The sequence below is a fragment of the Phocoena sinus genome, chromosome 18 (genome assembly GCF_008692025.1).
Source record: "Phocoena sinus isolate mPhoSin1 chromosome 18, mPhoSin1.pri, whole genome shotgun sequence".
In the NCBI taxonomy this organism is placed as follows: domain Eukaryota; kingdom Metazoa; phylum Chordata; class Mammalia; order Artiodactyla; family Phocoenidae; genus Phocoena; species Phocoena sinus.
In genome coordinates, this window is record NC_045780.1 from 1,744,189 (window position 1) to 1,764,532 (window position 20,344).

Below are 20,344 nucleotides of genomic sequence, written 5' to 3' on the forward strand. Positions count from 1 at the left end.
CGTGTTGCCCACTCGGGACCCTCCTCCAGGGCCTGCTTCTGTTCTTCTGAACTGCTCTGGGCCACTAGCCCTGAATTTGAACAGAATGAAAAGGCAGGAAAACTTTACCCCCGAGAACTCTTAAAGGGACATCAGATGGGTCCCTCCCCACCTCCCCGAGGATGCTGTCTCTCTTGGCACAAGCAGAGGGGGCAGAAGTGGCTTCACCCGTCAAAGGTGGGGCTGCAGAACGGAAACGGGCCCCTCCCTGCGGGGCCGCCAGCCTCTCCAAGCGCAGGTAATCACTCACGACTGGCTGCATTTCAGTCTGCTTCTTGGTGTGCCACAGTCAAGGTGAACCCCAAGATGGTGGCAAATGCCAGGTGGGAAGAAGTATTTCTCACTTGGCCATGTGTCCACTCGAAGGACCTTTGAGGGTCCTTGCCTGGTGCCCACCTCGTCTCCCATGCCCAGACCCTTCTTGTGTGGCCCTGCGGTCAGTCCACCTCTTATTAGAATTGCACATTCAGGGGCTGGAGGTCGGTTACCCCTCTTTGCTGTCTGTCTAATGCAGCAGAACTTTGAGATCGAAGCCGTGCTGCTAATTCAGGTCTTAGAGCACTTTGGACCGTATCACACAGAGGTTGTGGCTTTCGTTTCTTCTGGGGATGCTTGAATTTAAAGTGATAACCCAGTGATTTTTTTCTTTAAAGAAATGCCTTAAAGGATAGGACATTTCTACATTTGCTTGCACTCGAGGACAATTCTTTGATAACGTTTTAACGTTGACAGTGTTTTGGCTTCATTTGAGCTTAAGTGAGAGCGGCTAAGAAACAGATTTATAACAAACCCCTGAAATATAGAGCTGCTAATTCATGCACCAGTGATTTCCTCTCCTCCAGTACACAAACGATTTTTTGGAGAGTCATTCCCCGGAAGTTACAGTCTTGGCGTTTGGCGTTCATCTGCCCCTTCTGACTGCCTCCTTCATCTGTGCGCATGGGGGGCCCCTCACAGGGGAGAGGACGGCGCTTCTCCAGGTGAGATGGGTGACCAGGCTTCAGAAGGAGGCGCACACGTTGCCTCTCTCGGGAAGCAGGTCTCGTGACTGTGAAGATGCCCGGTTGTCAAGGAGATGGAACAGGGAAGCCAGTCTCCTGAGTGCAGCCTTGGTTGGTCAGACTTTGGGTGGAAGCGGTGGGTTTTCTCAGGTCCCACTGCTGTCATCCTCTCTCCTTCCCCCTCTGAGGTCATCCTTGTGGGAGGTTTGCTCCCCAGCCCCTGCTGCTCCCGAACGTATCTCGGCTCAACTGGAAAGCCCTGCTCTGCATTCTGGAGAGTTGATCTTCCTCAAAACACAGGTTGGCGTTTCTTGCTCGGAGCCATCCAGGTACAGGGAGCTCGGCCCCTGAAGGATGCTGACTCCTGGCCGGCTCCACGCCTGCGTCTCAGCGGCCCTTGTGGCCTCACAGGTGACACTTCGCAGCGGCGGGGCTTGGATGCCACACGCTGGGCTGTGTTTTCCCAGCAGCGGTGGCAGCGTGGGGACCTGTGTGGACTGAGCTCGCTCACCGGCTTCTCCGCCGGCCCTTCTGCAAAACTCTTGACAGGCTGACAGTCGGCCTGCTGCCTTGCCGGCTGCTGTTGTGTTTGACTCGCTTTCCATGGCGAAGACTTTACTGGCTCTGGGTGTCAAGTTCCTATGCAAACTCCTGTCCGGGCACGTGCGAGTCTGTGGACCCATGTCTGTGATGAGGCCTCGCCCTGTCTCCTGGTCCCTGGTCTGTCTGGTGTGGAGGGGCATCCAGGAATCCCTGGGACCCGTCGAACTGAGTTCTCCTCCGGGGCCGGGAGCGGGTGGGCTGGGCTAGAGGCAGGGATAGGACGTCTTTCTGCAGGGATGGGGGGGCAAGGAAGGGGTGGGCTCCCTCCTTCTCACGTTACCTGTGCAGACGGCCAAGCGTGCTTCCTAAAAACGGGTGGGTCCTTGATTGCCCAGCAGGGCATCCTGGGAACACAGGCTCACGGGGAAGACGGGACGGGGGAGGCGGGAGGTGGGAGGGGGGACGTCCTTCTGGAGCCACAGGGCGCCCACGCGCTGCACGAGGTCGGCCCTGCTCCCCTGGGCTGGCTGAGTGTCGGGTTATTGGCCGACCGTGCATGGATGCCAGCCAGGAGCTCACAGAGTCTTCTCTGCCCCGGGCCCCCAGGACTCATGTCACGTTGTCCCTGGTGGGCGAGGAGGACAAATAGAGCTCCAGGAGTCCCTGTGCTGGGAAGGCGGCCTGGGCGAGTTTCAGTGTGGCTGGACTTCTCCTCTGTCCGCAGCCCCACGTCTCCCCTCCTTCCCTTCACGTTGTCCCTTCTGGCCCCTGAGGTTCTCACCGTGCACCCTGCCTCTTTCCCCTTGGGACCTCCACTTGCGTGAGCACACGTCTTCTTTTCTTTGTGCCAGACCAGCCCCAACTTACCTCCCAGATCTCAGCTTCCACGTCACCTCCTCCAGGGAGCCTTCCCTGATGCCCAGGCCCTGGGAAGGTGGCCCTGCCCAGTTCCCATAGCAACCTGTACCTCTCCGGAGTAGAGACCGCCTCTGGCTGCACCCTGCGGTGCATCCCTAACTCCCTTCCCGCTTGTTAAACTTGGCTCAGAGAGGACTTCTGGACAGTGATTGGAACACGATAGGCTTTTAAATGAATATTTGTTGCGTGCCTGAACGTGGGTTTAGGCTCTATTGAACCTTCCCTAGACTCGCGTCATACCGAAAACATCTCAAAGGAGAGGGTTCTTATAGCTAAAAGTTGTAATGATAATTGCTGACATTTTCTGAGCATGTACTACGTGCGGGAACCGTTCAGAGCCTTTACGTACGTTGTATATCAGCACAGCAGCCCTGCAAAGTAGCGATCCCGCGTTCTGCTTTTCATATGATGTTTTGTGGGTGATGAAACTTCTCGCCTGGCCGAACAGAGAAGAGCAGAGGCATGGTAGCACCATTGTTTGGCCTGGCTTTGGCCCTGACCTAGCTTGTCAGCCCTGCTGGTGACCTAGTATGTCAGGCAGGACATGGCAGGTCAGGCTGCAGTGGAACAATGACAGCCAAAGAGACCTCTGCAGCTCAGTGGCTTTAAACAAAAAATCTGTTTCTTATCCACACTTCGTATGTGTCTCGTGCAGGTGGGACACGGCTTATTGCAGCCACTCAGGGACCCAGGATGGCGGTACAGCCACCAGTTCAAACAGTGGTTCCAGAAGAAGATTGAGCACTTTACACAGGAAATCAGATGTTCAGTCCCTTTTGTCCCAACTCATTGGCTCTGTCCAGCCTCTTGGTCTTAACCTAAAGCAGAGGCTTGACAGGCTGGTCCTGTCTGCCTCCAGAGCGGGGAGAGACTTACCAGGATGCCTCGCATCACGTTCTCTTGGGCGCCAGCGGGAAGGAAGGCTCATCCAGGGCCGCAGAACTGCTGTTTCCCGTGGGCCTTTCTCACCTCCAGCCAGCTCAGGTACTGCTCTCAGCAGCCGCTCAGCCCGGATGAAAGTCGTGGTTGTAGGTTGAAAGGCAGAAAAATCCTTTAACATCCTGTCAATTCGTTTCCTTTCCTTTAAGCCACACCGAAGTGGACTGATGACGGCAGATCTCTTGGTTGTGAGAATCACCAGCCTGAAGTACAGGAGGAGAGGAGCATCCCTGCTTCTGCTGACCTGCAGCCCTGGGCTTGTCTGCCAGAGTCAGCATGTGTGGCTTCTGTGGCACCATCTCTGTTATTTATAAAAAACCTCAGCGCTACTGTGGGGTGAGGGGTCCCGGAGCCCCCATGTTTCTGCACCGGCGAGCCCAGTGTTGTGGGGAGGATGGGGCAGGCTGACTTACTTCTGGAGCGTCCTGTCTGCTTTTGTTAGATATTCTGTTATTAATTAATTTATTTAGTTTTGGCTGCATTGAGTCTTCGTTGCTGCACGCGGGCTTTCTCTAGTTGCGGCGAGTGGGGGCTGCTCTTCGTTGTGGTGCACGGGCTTCTCATTGCTTCTCTTGTTGCAGAGCATGGGCTCTATGCACGTGGGCTCAGTAGTTGTGGCTCGTGGGCTCTAGAGCGCAGGCTCAGTAGCTGCGGCACATGGGCTTAGTTGCTCCGTGGCACATGGGATCTTCCTGGACCAGGGCTCGAACCCGCATCCCCTGCATTGGCAGGTGGATTCTTAACCACTGCGCCACCAGGGAAGCCCAGATGCTGAACATTTTAATACCGATTTACTTAGTTAGTCAGCCAGGAGTTAGGGATGCAGAAGCGGTGAGCCTAACACCTGCCCTCAGGAAACCTCACTCCAGTGAAAGGTTAGAAAACAAGCAGGTGGAAGGGAATGATTTAGAGGCTAGTTATTATATTATTATAATAATAATTATTATTATTTCTAAGCAAGCAGTATAAACCTGGGGGTTGTGTACATAGTAAAGATATCGCCCTTTTGTATGAATCCTTAGCCTCCTTCTGTAAATGTACAAGAAGACCCTTATGAATTCGTTTGTAAGATCAAAATGTTCAGTGCAGCCAAGGTGCTGCTGGAGGGAACCCTCTTGGTGTCCTGACCCCCAGGGCGTCTGGGGCAGGGGAGGGGCTTCAGGACAGGTCTGAGCGAATAAACCCAGAAATCAGGTTAGGGCTAGAACCAAATATGCTGATCAATACTGACTGAATGCTCCTGCAAGGAAAAGAAAGACGAGAAAGAAAGGCGGCCTCCGTACTGTATGTAGGTGGGTCTTAAATACACCTGTACAGGTAGCTACACTCGTTATGTGTACGCGCGTGTGTGCGTGTGTGTATACACATAACACCTCAGCCAGTGAGATGAAACTCCACCTTGACACCAGTCACTTCACGAGGAAGGTCTGCCCGAAGGTCAGGGCACCATAATGACCCCAGAGTCCCCGGACAAGGGAGCGGGCACATGGGAGTCACACCAAATTGCAGGTTTGCCTTGTGTCTGGGGCCCCGTGGGCATTGCAGGCAGGGTGCAGAGCACAAGTCCTCACAGCTCTGGGGACCACCTATGCAGCCGGCCGGCTCTAATTTTAGCTTGAACGAACAAACAGATGACCTGTGGCTACCTAAAAATTGTCCTTAAAATTCAATTTGAGAGCAACTTAAACTTTTTGTTCAGGAGGTATGCAAAACCTACATGGATCTCGTGCCTGGAAGAAATCAGCTTGGCGTGTCTGTTACCCTGACGGGCTTCTGCCCCGGCTCAGCTGCCTGCAGCACTGGCGGCCGCCACCCCCCTCCCCGCTCCTTCAAGGATCACTGGGGGTGCCGTGCGTGTGGGCCGGGGGCCATGATGGGCTCGCGCTGCAGAGGGGCGGGTCGTCGTGTTTCCTGGAGCCCCTTACGAAGAGGGCGAATCAGTCCTGAGCTTCCGTCACAGGGGTACAGATACAGGGCGAGGCCAAAGCCGGTGTGAAGTGTCACCGTTCGGATGGGACCACGCCGATAAGGGCTCTTCTCTCTGAAGAGTGCCCTACTGTTTACAGGTCACTTTCCACTCTAAGGCTTACACAGAAGAAGAACAGATGATCCTTCCTCTATCCTTGGAGGATCTGCTGAGAAGATCAGCGCTGAGGGCATACTGCATCCTCTTTGCTTAGTTTAGACGGACGAGTGCAGACTCGGGCTTAGAGGTGATACCCCTCTGCTTAGGGCGGGGCTTAATGGAAGAGACCTCCACCCCGTCCCCAGACCCTCCTGCTCTGGTTTCTCAGGCAGAGGGAGAACGTCTGGGGAGACATGGGAGAAACAAGCCGCAGGGAGGCCTGTGCCCGAGACTCCCCTAAACTGTAGCGATGAAAAGCAGCCCACGCGTGTGTGAGCCTGGGGCTGAGACCCTCCGGCTGCCGCGACAGATGGTGTCGTGAAACCAAGCGCGAAGGTGGGGCTCCTCCACCCTGTGACCTGGGTTCCTCTGGGGCCGCTGCCTCCACGGGGAGTAAAGAGCTTCCTCTGGGTTAGATGCCGCTCATCCTGCATCCCTGTGCGGGTCGAGGGGAAACTCAGGGGGCGGCGGGCGTGAGAGCAGCCTGTGCCGTGTCCGCCTTCTGCTGTCACCATGCTCGCGGACACCCTTCCTACGCGCCCCTCCCCGCAAGAGGGCAGGAGAGACTCCAGTTTGGGGGGGGAGAATATTTTTTTTTAATTTAAATTTTATTTTATTTGTCCTTCTTATACAGCAGGTTCTTATTAGTCATCTATTTTATACAAATTAGTGTGTGCATGTCAGTCCCAATTTCCCAAGTCATCCTACCACCCATCGCCCCGTCCCCCCACTTTCCCCCCTTGGTGTCCACACGTTTGTTCTCTACATATGTGTCTCTATTTCTGCCTTGCAAACCGTTCATCTGTACCATTTCTCTAGTTTGGGTGAGAATATTAAAAAAAAAAAGAACACTCAGAGGACTGATCACAGAAGCAGGCCCCTGAGGCTGTCATTCCATACGCCCTTTCACAAACGCGGCTCCCAGACCCTGGTAACGGCCCCGGCGGGGAATCGGCTCCCGTTTTCCTCAAAGGAGGGACCCACATGTGGTTCTGGAAGAGGGCCAGGCTTGGGAGCACCCCTGAACCGTGGCCGCTGGTGGCGCTCCAGGCATTTGAGCCCCTTCCACCTCTACACGTGGGGAGAACACGCGGGTGAGCTCAGGCTTTACCTGGTACAGGTCAGTGGTGCCAAGCTTCACTGTGGATTAAAACACAGAAGAACTGGTTAAATCTGGGCATTCCCAGGCCCTGTGTCAGTGATGCTGGGCTAGTAAGACTCACGGGAACTCAGGAATCTGCATGTTTACAAGCCCTCCAGTGATTCTGATGACGGTGGACCCAGGATTACACTTTGGGGATTAATAGTTTATGTTTCCAGGGTAAAAAGGGACAAGTTACTGAAGCGTAAGGCAGATTCACACGGAGTAAACGCTGGACGAGCTCTGTCTGTCTGTCAGCTTGTGGGTGAACGGTGTCACCCGGACCTCCTGTGACTCCGCTGCTGTCCTCACTGGTGGGCTCCTGGGTGAGTCACCGTCTGCAGAGCCCCGACCCAGACGTCAGCTGGGTTACACCGGCCACAAGATCAGCCCCCACATGACGCCTTGGTGAGGAGCACGGCCGGGCAGGGTGGCTGGTGTCACACTGCCCGGGGTTGCAGGGTGGAGGGGTTAGGGACCAGGGCCGGGAAGCCCGCGGGCAGCTCCTGAGGGTCCCGGGGTGGGGGCCGAAGCGGAGCCTTGGGAGGTGAGGAGGGGTGGAGGGTTGAGGAGAATGGCAGAGGAAGGTGTGCAGGGTGCCCGCCTGGAGGGTCCAGAGGCCCCAGGGTTTCCAGTCATCCAGTTTCGGGTGACTGGTGCTCAGAGAGCCCAGGTGGGTGAGGACACGGGGGGCTTGCAGCACTTCCGGGTTTGGGGGTGACAGGGTGAAGCTGCCCCAGCTTCCCCTCGGACCCTCACAGACCACCGTTCCCTCCTCCCAGTGCCGGCCCCTCGGGCACATCCCACGTCACCTAGTCCACGTGATCCAGGAGGATGAAGTGTGTCTTCCTGCCCCTCCGCCTCCTGGGCCCTGGTCAGTCGTGGTTCTGGCATTGTGGACACCATTTGACAAAACCTGTTGTCAAGATTCCCAGTAACAAAAGACCTGACAGCAGGGATGGTTTTGATTCTGAGGAAATTCCCAAGTTATGCATTAGCTCTAGTTTGTTTGCTCACCAGGGAGAGATCTGATGGCACGTCTCATTTTGATTCAGATATGATGACGCCACGCAGAGCACGTGTGTGGTCGGTCCCGGCCCCCGGGCCCGGGGAGCTTCCAGAGCCGTGTCCTCCGTGGCTGTGGCCCCTCCTCCTTCTCCATAGACTTAGTGGGTGGGTGTCACATTTTAGTGACATGTCTTCCCAGGGCTCCTTCAGTCCTGAGGTTCTCGTGTACTGTTCTAGGTGGGCTGTGGTTGCAGCTCACAAGAAAGATAAAGCAAACGGAGAGATGCTTCTTGGTTCTTGAATCTCAGGGTTACGTTTAGCTGGAGGTGATTATTTTCACTCTTTGAAACTACGAATATATGAATAGTATTTGGGGTTTGTTTTCCCCAAGGGTACAAGGAAAGCTTTATGGCTAAGACATTAAAATACCTGACCTAATGTGGATTCTGCTGTCTTGGGCTCTTTATGTCCCAGGTGTTGGGGCTTCTGACGTGACCCAGTGATGCTCCCCCTTAGCAAGACCAGTGTCCGAGTTTCCCTCCATCCACCTCCACCTGTGTCAACCGAACCACCGCCTAAGACTTGGCTCAGGTGATGCGTCTCCCCCGAAAGCTCCCCGAAACCTCTAGCTGGAGATGATCCCCCCCCCCCCGCCTCCCCAGGACATTCTCCCACAGTCTGTTTCTTCTCATGTCCTCATCCTCTTTTCCTCATTTTTCTGGCACGTTTCACTCACTGATTTTTGTCACAGTTAATCTTCTGGTTCTGATGTAAGCCCCTTAGATCAGGAACTGTGTTTATTCTTTACATATTTCCCAAGCTTAATGACTTGCCTTGTGGTCACTGATACATAAAAATTGCTGGCTGACTCACCAGTGAATCTCCATTCACTTATTAACTCAGCAGTGACTTACTGGGAGGGTCGGGGGCTGGAGGACACGTTTTGCCCAATGCGCTGGGTGGGCTCCTATGACACGCTGGTCCCCCCATCCCGTCCCGGCCCTGCTTGATGTTGACGGTGGTTTGGGTGCTGGCTCGACTGCCCCTAAGTCTCATGTGGTGCCCGTCTACACCTCCAGGGCAGCCGTTCTGGATGGTCCTGCGGTTTCCCGGCCTCGATAGCCAGAATAAGCATGATTCTTGGGGAAGGTGGAGCTTGCTCCGTGATAGGTTACGTACCTGCTGCCCGGGGCGTGAGGGCTATAACTCAGTGTGATGAGCGTTACTAGCAAACACACGCGAATCATGAGGGTGTCAGTGCTCAGAGCCAGGGTAGCAAACTACTTCCTGGTGAAGCTGCAAAGCCTGGCTTTGATGCCAAGAACAGGGCAGAAGGATGCAGTGCAGGTTGTCAGAGCAGTCGTTTCAATGACATCTTGATGATTTTCCCATCATCAGTATTTTTCTTTACTTCTTTTTTTTTTCTTAAATAAAGCTTTCTTCTTTTTTAAAAAATATCTTTATTGGAGCATAATTGTTTTACAATGGTATGTTAGTTGCTGCTGTATAACAAAGTGCATCAGCTATACGTATACATACATCCCCATATCTCTTCCCTCTTGCGTCTCCCTCCCACCCTCCCTATGCCACCCCTCTAGGTGGTCACAAAGCACCCAGCTGATCTCCCTGTGCTATGCGGCTGCTTCCCACTAGCTATCTGTTTTACATTTGGTAGTGTATATATGTCCATATATGTCCATCCCACTCTCTCATTTCATCCCAGCTTACCCTCCCCGCTCCCCGTGTCCTCAAGTCCATTCTCTACATCTGCCCCTAGGTTCTTCAGAACCATTTTTTTTTTAGATTCCATATATAAGTGTTACCATAGGGTATTTGTTTTTCTCTTTCTGACTTACTTCACTCTGTATGACAGACTCTAGGTCCATCCACCTCACTACAAATAACTCAATTTCGTTTCTTTTTATGGCTGAGTAATATTCCATTGTATATATGTGCCACATCTTTTTTATCCATTCATCTGTTGATGGACACTTAGGTTGCTTCCATGTCCTGGCTATTGTAAATACAGCTGCAGTGAACATTGTGGTACAGGACTCTTTGAATTATGCTTTTCTCAGAGTATACACCCACCAGTGGGATTGCTGGGTTGTATGGTAGTTCTATTTTTAGTTTTCTAAGGAACTTCCATACTGTTCTACATAGAGGCTTATCAGTTTACATTCCCACCAACAGTGCAAGAGGGTTCCCTTTTCTTCACACCCTCTCCAGCATTTATTGTTTGTAGATTTTTTGATGATGGCCATTCTGACTGCTGTGAGGTAGTCTACCTCACTGTAGTTTTGATTTGCATTTCTGTAATGATTAGTGATGTTGAGCATCCTTCCATGCCTTTGTTGGCAATCTGTATGTCTTCTTTGGAGAGATGTCTATTTAGGTCTTCTGCCCATTTTTGGATTGGGTTGTTTGCTTTTTTGATATTGAGCTGCATGAGCTGCTTGTAAATTTTGGAGATGAATCCTTTGTCAGTTGCTTCATTTGCAAATATTTTCTCCCATTCTGAGGGTTGTCTTTTCGTCTTGTTTATGGTTTCCTTTGCTGTGCAAAAGCTTTTAAGTTTCATTAGGTCCCATTTGTTTATGTTTGTTTTTATTTCCATTTCTCTAGGAGGTGGGTCAGAAAAGATCTTGCTGTGATTTACGTCATAGAGTGTTCTGCCTATGTTTTCCTCTAAGAGTTTTATAGTGTCTGGCCTTACGTTTAGGTCTTTAATCCACTTTGAGTTTATTCTTGTGTATGGTGTTAGGGAGTGTTCTAATTTCATTCTTTTACATGTAGCTGTCCAGTTTTCCCAGCACCACTTATTGAAGGGGCTGTCTTTTCTCCATTGTATATTCCTGCCTCCTTAATCAAAAATAAGGTGACCATATGTGCGTGGGTTTACCTCTGGGTTTTCTATCCTGTTCCATTGATCTATATTTCTATTTTTGTGCCAGTACCATACTGTCTTGATTATTGTAGCTTTGTAGTGTAGTCTGAAGTCCGGGAGCCTGATTCCTCCAGCTCCGTTTTTCTTTCTCAAGATTGCTTTGGCGATTCGGGGTCTTTTGTGTTTCCATACAAATTGTGAAATTTTTTGTTCTAGTTCTGTGAAAAGTGCTATTGGTAGTTTCATAGGGATTGCATTGAATCTGTAGATTGCTTTGGGTAGTAGAGTCATTTTCACAATGTTGATTCTTCCAATCCAAGAACATGGTATATCTCTCCATCTGTTTGTATCATCTTTAATTTCTTTCATCAGTGTCATAGTTTTCTGCATACAGGTCTTTTGTCTCCTTAGGTAGGTTTTTTCGTAGGTATTTTATTCTTTTTGTTGCAGTGGTAAATGGGAGTGCTTCCTTAATTTCTCTTTCAGATTTTTTGTTGTTAGTGTATAGGAATGCAAGAGATTTCTGTGCATTAATTTTGTATCCTGCTACTTTACCAAATTCATTGAGTAGCTCTAGTAGTTTTCTGGTAGCATCTTTAGGATTCTCTGTGTATGAACATTGTGTATCATGTCATCTGCAAACAGTGACAGTTTTACTTCCTCTTCTCCAATTTGTATTGCTTTTATTTCTTTTTCTTCTCTGATTGCCGTGGCTAGGACTTCCAAAACCATGTTGAGTAATAGTGGTGAGAGTGGACATCCTTGTCTTATTCCTGATCTTAGAGGAAATGCTTTCAGCTTTCACCACTGAGAATGATGTTTGCTGTGATTTTGTCATATATGGCCTTTATTATGTTGAGGTAGTTTCCCTCTATGCCCACTTTCTGGAGAGTTTTTATCATAAATGGGTGTTGAATTTTGTCAAAAGCTTTTTCTGCATCTATTGAGATGATCATACGGTTTTTCTTCTTCAGTTTGTTAATATGTTTTATCACATTGATTGATTTGCATATTTTGAAGAATCCTTGTATTCTTGGGATAAACCCCACTTGATCATGGTGTATGATCCTTTTAATGTGCTGTTGGATTCTGTTTGCTAGTATTTTGTTGAGGATTTTTGCATCTATGTTCATCAGTGATATTGGCCTGAAGTTTTCTTTCTTTGAGACATTTTTGTCTGGTTTTGGTATCAGGGTGATGGTGACCTTGTAGAATGAGTTGGGGAGTGTTCCTCCCTCTGCTCTATTTTGGAAGAGTTTGAGAAGCATAGGTGTTAGCTCTTCTCTAAATGTTTGATAGAATTCGCCTGTGAAGCCATCTGGTCCTGAGCTTTTGTTTGTTGGAAGGTTTTTAATCACAGCCTCAATTTCAGTCCTTGTAATTGGTCTGTTTATATTTTCTATTTCTTCCTGGTTCAATCTCAGAAGATTGTGCTTTTCTGAGAATTTGTCCATTTCTTCCATGTTGTTCATTTTATTGGCATATAGTTGCTTGTAGTAATCTCATTATCCTTTGTATTTCTGCAGTGTCATTTGTTACTTCTTCTTTTTCATTTCTAATTCTATTGATTTGAGTCTTTTTTTTTCTTGATGAGTCTGGCTAACGGTTTATCAATTTTGTTTATCTCTCAAAGAACCAGCTTTTAGTTTTATTGATCTTTGCTATTGTTTCCTTCATTTCTTTTTCATTTATTTCTGATCTGATCTTTATGATTTCTTTCCTTCTGCTAACTTTGGGTTTTGTTTTTTTTTTGTTCTTCTTTCTCTAATTGCTTTAGGTGTAAAGTTAGCTTGTTTATTTATTTTAAAATATTTATTTATTTATTTTTGGCTGCCTTGGGTCTTCATTGCTGTGTGTGGGCTTTCTCTAGTTGCAGTGAACGGGGGCTACTCTTCATTGTGGTGTGTGTGTGATTCTCATTGTGGTGGCTTCTCTTGTTGCAGAGCACGGGCTCTAGGCACACGGGCTTCAGTAGTTGGGCTTGTGGGCCCTAGAGCGCAGGCTCAGTAGTTGTGGTGCATGGGCTTAGTTTCTCCACTGCATGTGGGATCTTCCCGGACGAGGGATCGAACCCACATCCCCTGCATTGGCAGGTGGATTCTTAACCACTGCGTTACCAGGGAAGTCCGGTTAGGTTGTTTATTTGAGATGTTTCTTGTTTCTTGTGGTAGGATTGTATTGCTATAAACCTCCCTCTTAGAACTGCTTTTGCTGCATCCCATAGGTTTTGGGCAGTCATGTTTTCATTGTCATTTGTTTCTAGGTATTTTTTGATTTCCTTTTGATTTCTTCAGTGATTTCTTGGTTATTTAGTAGTGTATTGTTTTGCCTCCATGTATTTGTAGTTTTTACAGATTTCTTCCTGTAATTGACATTTCATCTCATAGCATTGTGGTTGGAAAGGATACTTGATATGACTTCAATTTTCTTAAATTTACCAAGGCTTGATTTGTGACCCGAGATATGATCTATCCTGGAAAATGTTTATGGGCACTTGAGATGAAAGTGTATTCTGTTGTTTTTGGATGGAATGTCCTATAAGTATCAGTCAAACCCATCTTGTTTAATATGTCCTTTAAAGTTTGTGTTTCCTTATTTATTTTCATTTTGGATGATCTGTCCATTGGTGAAAGTGGGGTGTTAAAGTCCCTTACTATGATTTTGTTACTGTTGATTTCCCCTTTTATGGCTGTTAGCATTTGCCTTATGTACTGAGATGCTCCTTTGTTGGGTTCATAAATATTTACAATTCTTATATCTTCTTCTTGGATTGATCCCTTGGTCATTACGTAGTGTGCTTGTCTCTTGTAACAGTCTTTATCTGAAAGTCTATTTTGTCTGATATGAGAATTGTTACTCCAGCTTTCTTTTGATTTCCATTTGCATGGAATATCTTTTTCTATCCCTCACTTTCAGTCTATATGTGTCCCTAGGTCTGAAGTGGGTCTCTTGTAGACAGAATATATATGGGTCTTGTTTTTGTATCCATTCAGCCAGTCTGTGTCTTTTGGTTGGAGCATTTAATCCATTTACATTTAAGGAAGTTATCGATGTGTATGTGCCTATTACCATTTCCTTAATTGTTTTGGGTTTGTTATTGTAGGTCTTTTCCTTCTCGTGTGTTTCCTGCCTAGAGAAGTTCCTTTAGCATTTGTTGTAAAGCTGGTTTGGTGGTGCTGAATTCTCTTAGCTTTTGCTTGTCTGTAAAGGTTTTAATTTCTCTGATGAATCTGAATGAGATCCTTGCTGGGTAGAGTAATCTTGGTTGTAGGTTTTTCCCTTTCATCACTTTAAATATGTCCTACCACTCCCTTCTGGCTTGCAGAGTTTCTGCTGAAAGATCATCTGTTAACCTTATGGGGATTCACTTGTATATTATTTGTTGCTTTTCCCTTGCTGCTTTTAATATTTTTTCTTTGTATTTAATTTTTGATAGTTTGATTAATATGTGTCTTGGTGTGTTTCTCCTTGGGTTTATCCTGTATGGGACTCTCTGTGCTTCCTGGACTTGATTGACTATTTCCTTTCCCATATTAGGGAAGTTTTCAATTATAATCTCTTCAAATATTTTCTCAGTCCCTTTCTTTTTCTCTTCTTCTTCTGAGACCCCTAAATTTGAATGTTGATGCGTTTAATGTTGTCCCAGAGATCTCTGAGACTGTCCTCAATTCTTTTCATTCTTTTTTCTTTGTTCTGCTCTGTGGTAGTTATTTCCACTCCTTTATCTTCCAGGTCACTTATCCGTTCTTGTGCCTCAATTATTCTGCTATTAATTCCTTCTAGAGAATTTTTAATTTCATTTATTGTGTTGTTTATCATTGTTTGTTTGCTCTTTAGTTCTTCTAGGTCCTTGTTAAACGTTTCTTGTATTTTCTCCATTCTATTTCCAAGATTTTGGACCATCTTTACTATTATTACTCTGAATTCTTTTTCAGGTAGACTGCCTGTTTCCTCTTCATTTGTTTGGTCTGGTGGGTTTTTACCTTGCTCCTTCATTTGCTGTGTGTTTCTCTGTCTTCCAATTTTGCTTAACTTACTGTGTTTGGGGTCTCCTTTTCACAGGCTGCAGGTTTGTAGTTCCTGTTGTTTTTGGTGTCTGCCCCTAGTGGCTAAGGTTGGTTCAGTGGGTTGTATAGGCTTCCTGGTGGAGCAGACTGGTGACTGTGTTCTGGTGGATGAGGCTGGATCTGGTCTTTCTGGTGGGCAGGACCACGTCCGGTGGTGTGTTTTGGGGTGTCTGTGACCTTATTATAATCTTAGGCAGCCTCTCTGCTCATGGGTGGGGTTGTGTTCCTGTCTTGCTAGTTGTTTGGCATAGGGTGTCCTGCACCGTAGCTTACTTGTTGTTGAGTGGAGCTGGGTCTTAGCATTGAGATGGAGATCTCTGGTAGAGCTTTCACCGTTTGATATTACATGGAGCCAGGAGGTCTCTGGTCGACCAATGTCCTGAACTCGGCTCTCCCACCTCAGAGGCATAGGCCTGACACCCAGCTGGAGCACAGAGACCCTGTCAGCCACACGGCTCAGAAGAAAAGGAAGAAAAAAAGAAAGAAAGAAAGAAAATATAATAAAGTCATTAAAATAAAAAATATTAAAAATAAAAAGTAATAAAAAAAGAGAATAAAAAGAAAGAACAACCAAACCAAAAAACAAATCTACCAATGATAACAAGCGCTAAGAACTATACTTAAAAAAAAAGAAAAAAATTGGGTAGACAGAATCCTAGGACAAACGGTAAAAGCAAAACTATACAGACAAAATCACACAAAGGAGCATATACATACACACTCACAAAAAGAGGAAAAGGTATATATATCTATATATAAAAAAAGGAAGAGAGCAACCAAATCAATAAACAAATCTACCAATGATAATAAATTCTAAATACTAAGCTAAGATAAGCATAAGATCTGAAACAAATTAGATGCAGAAAGCAAACCCCAAGTCTATAGTTGCTCCCAAAGTCCACCGTGTCAATTTTGGGATGATTCGTCGTCTATTCAGGAATTCCAGAGATGCAGGGTAGATCAAGTTGATTGTGGAGATTTAATCCGCTGCTCCTGAGGCTGCTGGGAAGTCTGAGGTCTTCTGCCAGTGTTCAGTAGGTGTTCCGTAGGAGTTGTTCCACATGTAGATGTATTTCTGATGTATTTGTGGGGAGGAAGGTGATCTCCACGTCTTACTCCTCCGCCATCTTGAAGGTCTCAAGGTTTGTTCTTAAAGGAAGCTTTATATCATCTTGTAAGGGAAAAGGTAGCACCTTACAGCACAAACACGCGGCTCCCAGGTGGATCATTGTTTCCACATAACACCCGGCGCCCCCAGATCCACACTGGGAAACACTCACCTGGCTAAGGAGACCCGGGTGGAGGGAGGCCTTTCCGCCCACTAAGTTGGGTGGTTTGGGGAATGTTACTTAGGTCTTCGAGTTTCCGTTTCCTCGTCAGAGAAAAGGGGATGGTGAGGCCTCCCTTTGGAGTTGCTGCATCACAACAGGCAAAGTCATACTGAGCCCCACGCCTGCAAACAAAGGCACAGAGGGGAGGTAATTCGAAGGCTTCTTTGTTTTTCCCAGTGAGCAGGTGTGGTGAGAAGTTTTATCAGGGAAAGCGACCAGCCAGCCCTGGAAGTGCTGTCACAGATCCCACTCTCGTTGAACCGGAATCTCATGCCTTTGGACTGGAGCCATTTCACACGTGAGGGTGGGGAGAATCTGTGAAGGTTGGTGCCTTCTTCCCTGTAGCCAAGATCTGGTGTCAGGAGCTCGGGAATAAGCTCTTCCAGCTCGCACGGCTGCTTCCCTTCCTGACGTCTTTCGTCAGCACCTGCTTATTCCTGGGCCCATGGCCTCCACCCCAGGCTCCTCCGCAGCCTCGGGGTGCCGGCGTCTCCTCACCTGATCCCGGGGGCCCTTCCGTAGCTGGAGGAAGGGTCTGAGGCGTGCCACCACCTGGGCCCAGGGGTGGGGTGCCTTCCGGGGCCTCTGGCTCTGGCCACCTTGGAGCCCTTGCCCTGTTCCTGGTGTGGGCCACATCCCCTGCCCCCAGTGACCTTCAGGAGCCAGGAGGCAGTCACCGCAGGACCTGCGGTCCTTCTGCTGGTTGTGGTGTCACCAGAGCAACCAAGGAAAAGAGGGCAGTGCACACTTATCAAGGCTGGAGAGACAGTGCCAGGCGCTGGTCGTTCACGTCGCGGGGCAGGAGCCAGACGCTTTATCGTGGGCAGTTGGGTGTTTAAAGCAGACACTCTAGTGGCCACATCATCCCCCCAAGTCCTCCCACTATACTGAGAGGCGGGTGAGCTCACAGGAAATGGAGAGCCTGCTTCTCCCAGGCCGGTTATGAAGCCGAGTGACAAGCACCTCCCAATTCAACCACCGGGAGTGCATTTGTAAGTCACTTAATTGGAACTCAGAACTCACTTATCTTACACCTTTTCATAATTATTTTATGATGGTTTTAATGAAGGTCAGACACTGGACAAGGCTAGAAAACACTTTAACTCATGTTGTAACTCATTTTGCAATGCAAAGTAAAGGAGATACAGTGTTTGCTGTCTTTGTAATTAAATTACAAGAAGTCAGCTATGAAAACAGTGTAGCATGTTTAGATTGCTGTCTAGTGCTTTAGAAAAGTGGGTCTGCACTTAGGGCAGCCTGGGGCTCTGCTTGTGAAGATAGGGTTTCCCGGCCAATTTTTCAGGCCTGTAGAGTAAATGGGCCAGCTCATGCATAAGTGGCTAACATAGAATGAGGCAGAGGTAGGATTTCATAAATGTGAACTTCCCACCAGTTGTCAGGAGGAAGTAAATGTTATACTATAGACAGAATTCCAGAAAGAACTTACGTTAAGTTGGCTGACAAAAAATGCAGGTTACAAAGGTGGTAGCTACTATACTAGTCTATCTATCTATCTATCTATCTATCTATCTATCTATCTATCTATCATCTATATGTCTGTTAGTCTATTGATCGATTGATCTGTTTACACACACACACACACAAATATAAATACAGATAACTAAACTTGGGATAGCAATTTTTCTCCTAATTGACAGGGACTGTTTTAAATTTTAAAAGTTTCCTGTCAAGTAATTAAAAACATGAGAAAACTGTGGACCCGTGACCTCCAGGTTTGTCTTTCTAATCTCTTCCTGTGCGTCTCCACGTGACGGCTCAAAATCCACTTATAAAAGTATTACCTTTTTATTTGCTCCTCTTAATATTTTTCATCTTGGTTAATGGGTGATGATTTGTCTACAGAGTCGCCTAAGTCAGAAAGCAAAGACATCATACTCAGTTTTCTTCTTTCTCATATCACGTCCTCTTGGTTGGTGTCCTGCTTCCTAAACGCACTTGGTTCTGCCCCTTCTCTGCCTCCTCCCCTTCCATAGCTGTATCTGTACAAGTGAAAGGTAGGAAATTCGTCACTTAGAAGGGAAAGTGGATTCTCCATTTCTTAAGATAACTTTCCATACAAATCTTAGGGTAATCTGTCAATTAAAGGCTTGGAGGGGAGCTCTGAAAACAGTGCTAAGTTTTCCTGTGGAAAAGGGACATCTGGGCACCTCTCCTTCATGCTGCCCTGGCCTGAAAGGGGCTTCAGCTGCCCCTTGGAAGCTGTGAAAACCATGACGTATAATAGATTATCTAATTGCAATTCCGTATTTTGAGATTTTTCCCAGGAAAATGAATATTTATACTTATTTAGTGTATATTTTATTTCTGGTTCCCATCTCCGTATAAGTCCTACTTTTCTTCTGTCAGCAGCCTCTACTTTCTAAAGGCTTCCCTTCTTGTTTTCTTTAGGTAATCCTTGAAATCTCATGATTTTCACTGTGCTTATTTTTTATAGATTGCAATATAACATTCCCAGGAATGTTTTCTTCCCTTAGGTTTGGCCGAAGGGCTCAGTGCCTCTAAATAAACCTGGTTTTGGATTAAACAGTTTCTTGATGTTTCTACTGTGTCCTCAGGATTCTTTGTCCCCTAACTATTAATAAGGTCCCATTAACAACTGTATCCTGAAGAGTTCGCCTGGTCCTTGCCACAGGGTCCAGGGAGAGAGCCACGAAGCCAAACCCTATGCCCTAGGAATTTCCCAGTGGTCAGGGCGCCTTTGTTATTCATGTGGGTCCCTCAGACCACACCTGAGTTTATGCTAAAGAGGTGACTCCGGGCAGGTTCCTAAATAGTTTTAGGATGGAGTCTGGTGGGCCATAAAGACGAACCTTGTGATTAGGGGCTTGGGGCTTTGGTGCAGCCTGACCTCCTGACCTCTGGGGAGGGATGGCGGTGGGGCAGGTTGGGTTCAGTCAATCATCCTATGTCACGAGACTCTCCAAAAACTCTGGACACTGAGTGAGCTTCCTGGTTGGTGGTGCACATGGAGGACACACCCTGAGTGTGTGTTTGGGACCCTCTGAGACTGCGCCCTGTGCGTCTCTTTGCTTAGCTGGTCCAGGTTTGCATCCTTCATAATACCCGTCAGCGTGAGCACAGCATTTTCCTGAGTTCTGTACGTCACTGCAGTGGATGGCCAGACCGGATGGGGTAGGGGGAGCCTGTTGGTCAGAAGAGCGGGTGGCCTGGGAACCCCCCGCCTCGGGAGTGAGGGGAGGGCAGTCTGGGGTAGTGTCCGAGCCCCAGTCTTTGCCGCTGTGGATCCCGGGTGGCCGGCATCAGGACTACACGGCGCTCAGTAGCCTTCGCACGGTCAGGGCTCACCCGAGAGCGACACGTGGAGATCTGAACACGAGAGGGCTTTTGGAGGCCGAGAGGCCCACCAGCTGCCGTCTGCTCGCCCGAGGACCCCGAAAGCCGGGGCTGCGGTTCCGTCTGAGGCTGGGGGTCTGAGAGCTGGAGGGGGAGCAGCTGCTGTGGGTCCCGGATTCCCAAGCCTGAGAGGCAGGAGCCCTGATGTCAAAGGCAGGAGGAGACGGAGACCTCGGCCCTTCTGTTCTTTCCAGGCCCTCAGTGGATCGGACGAGGCCCTGTGTTGGGGAGGGGGTCGTCTTTACCGAGTCCACTGCCTCAAATGCCCCTCCCTTCCCGGGACACCCTCACAGACACCCCCAGAAATGTAGCCCCATGGAGGCGATACATGGAACTGAGCCCAGGCCTCCCATCCTAACGTCTCCTGCTTTGGCCACGGGCTTGGGGGGTGGCGTCCTTCCTCCCCATACCTGTCCAGGTGGGCTTCTGTCCTGCCTCTTCTTAGAATCGCACCTTTCTGTCCGTCCCGCGTTCCCCCTCCCCACCTCTGAACTCCTGCCACGTAGGAAATAGCTGTGTATCTGGAGAATATATACTGTTTTCCTAGCAGATTGTGAGAGACATGGAGGCCCTGACCTTGGGCTTTGTCTTCAGGCACACCCCCTTCTCTGCTCTGCACAGTGAGGAAAGCTTACAACTCGACACCCACGGGAGACTTGAACAGCAGTGGACGGAAACGACTCACATGCTTACACGCTGTGGACCATCGCGGGTGCCCACTCGAGGGGGGCGGATCATGGGCTCCAGGTTTGGGGGGACCTGGAAGGTCATGTGGTCAGACGTTTGTGTGGCTTGGTCGCAACCCTGTGAATACTTGTTGAGTGATGAAGAGGGAGGGACTGACTTGCCCTGAGTCCCAAAGCTACGAATACTTATTAAACCAATGCACCCAGACGACCCAGGGCAGCGGCGGGGTCAGGCCCTCTTCTCCTGCGTGACACCCTTCAGCAGCCGTCCCCCTCGCTGCCCC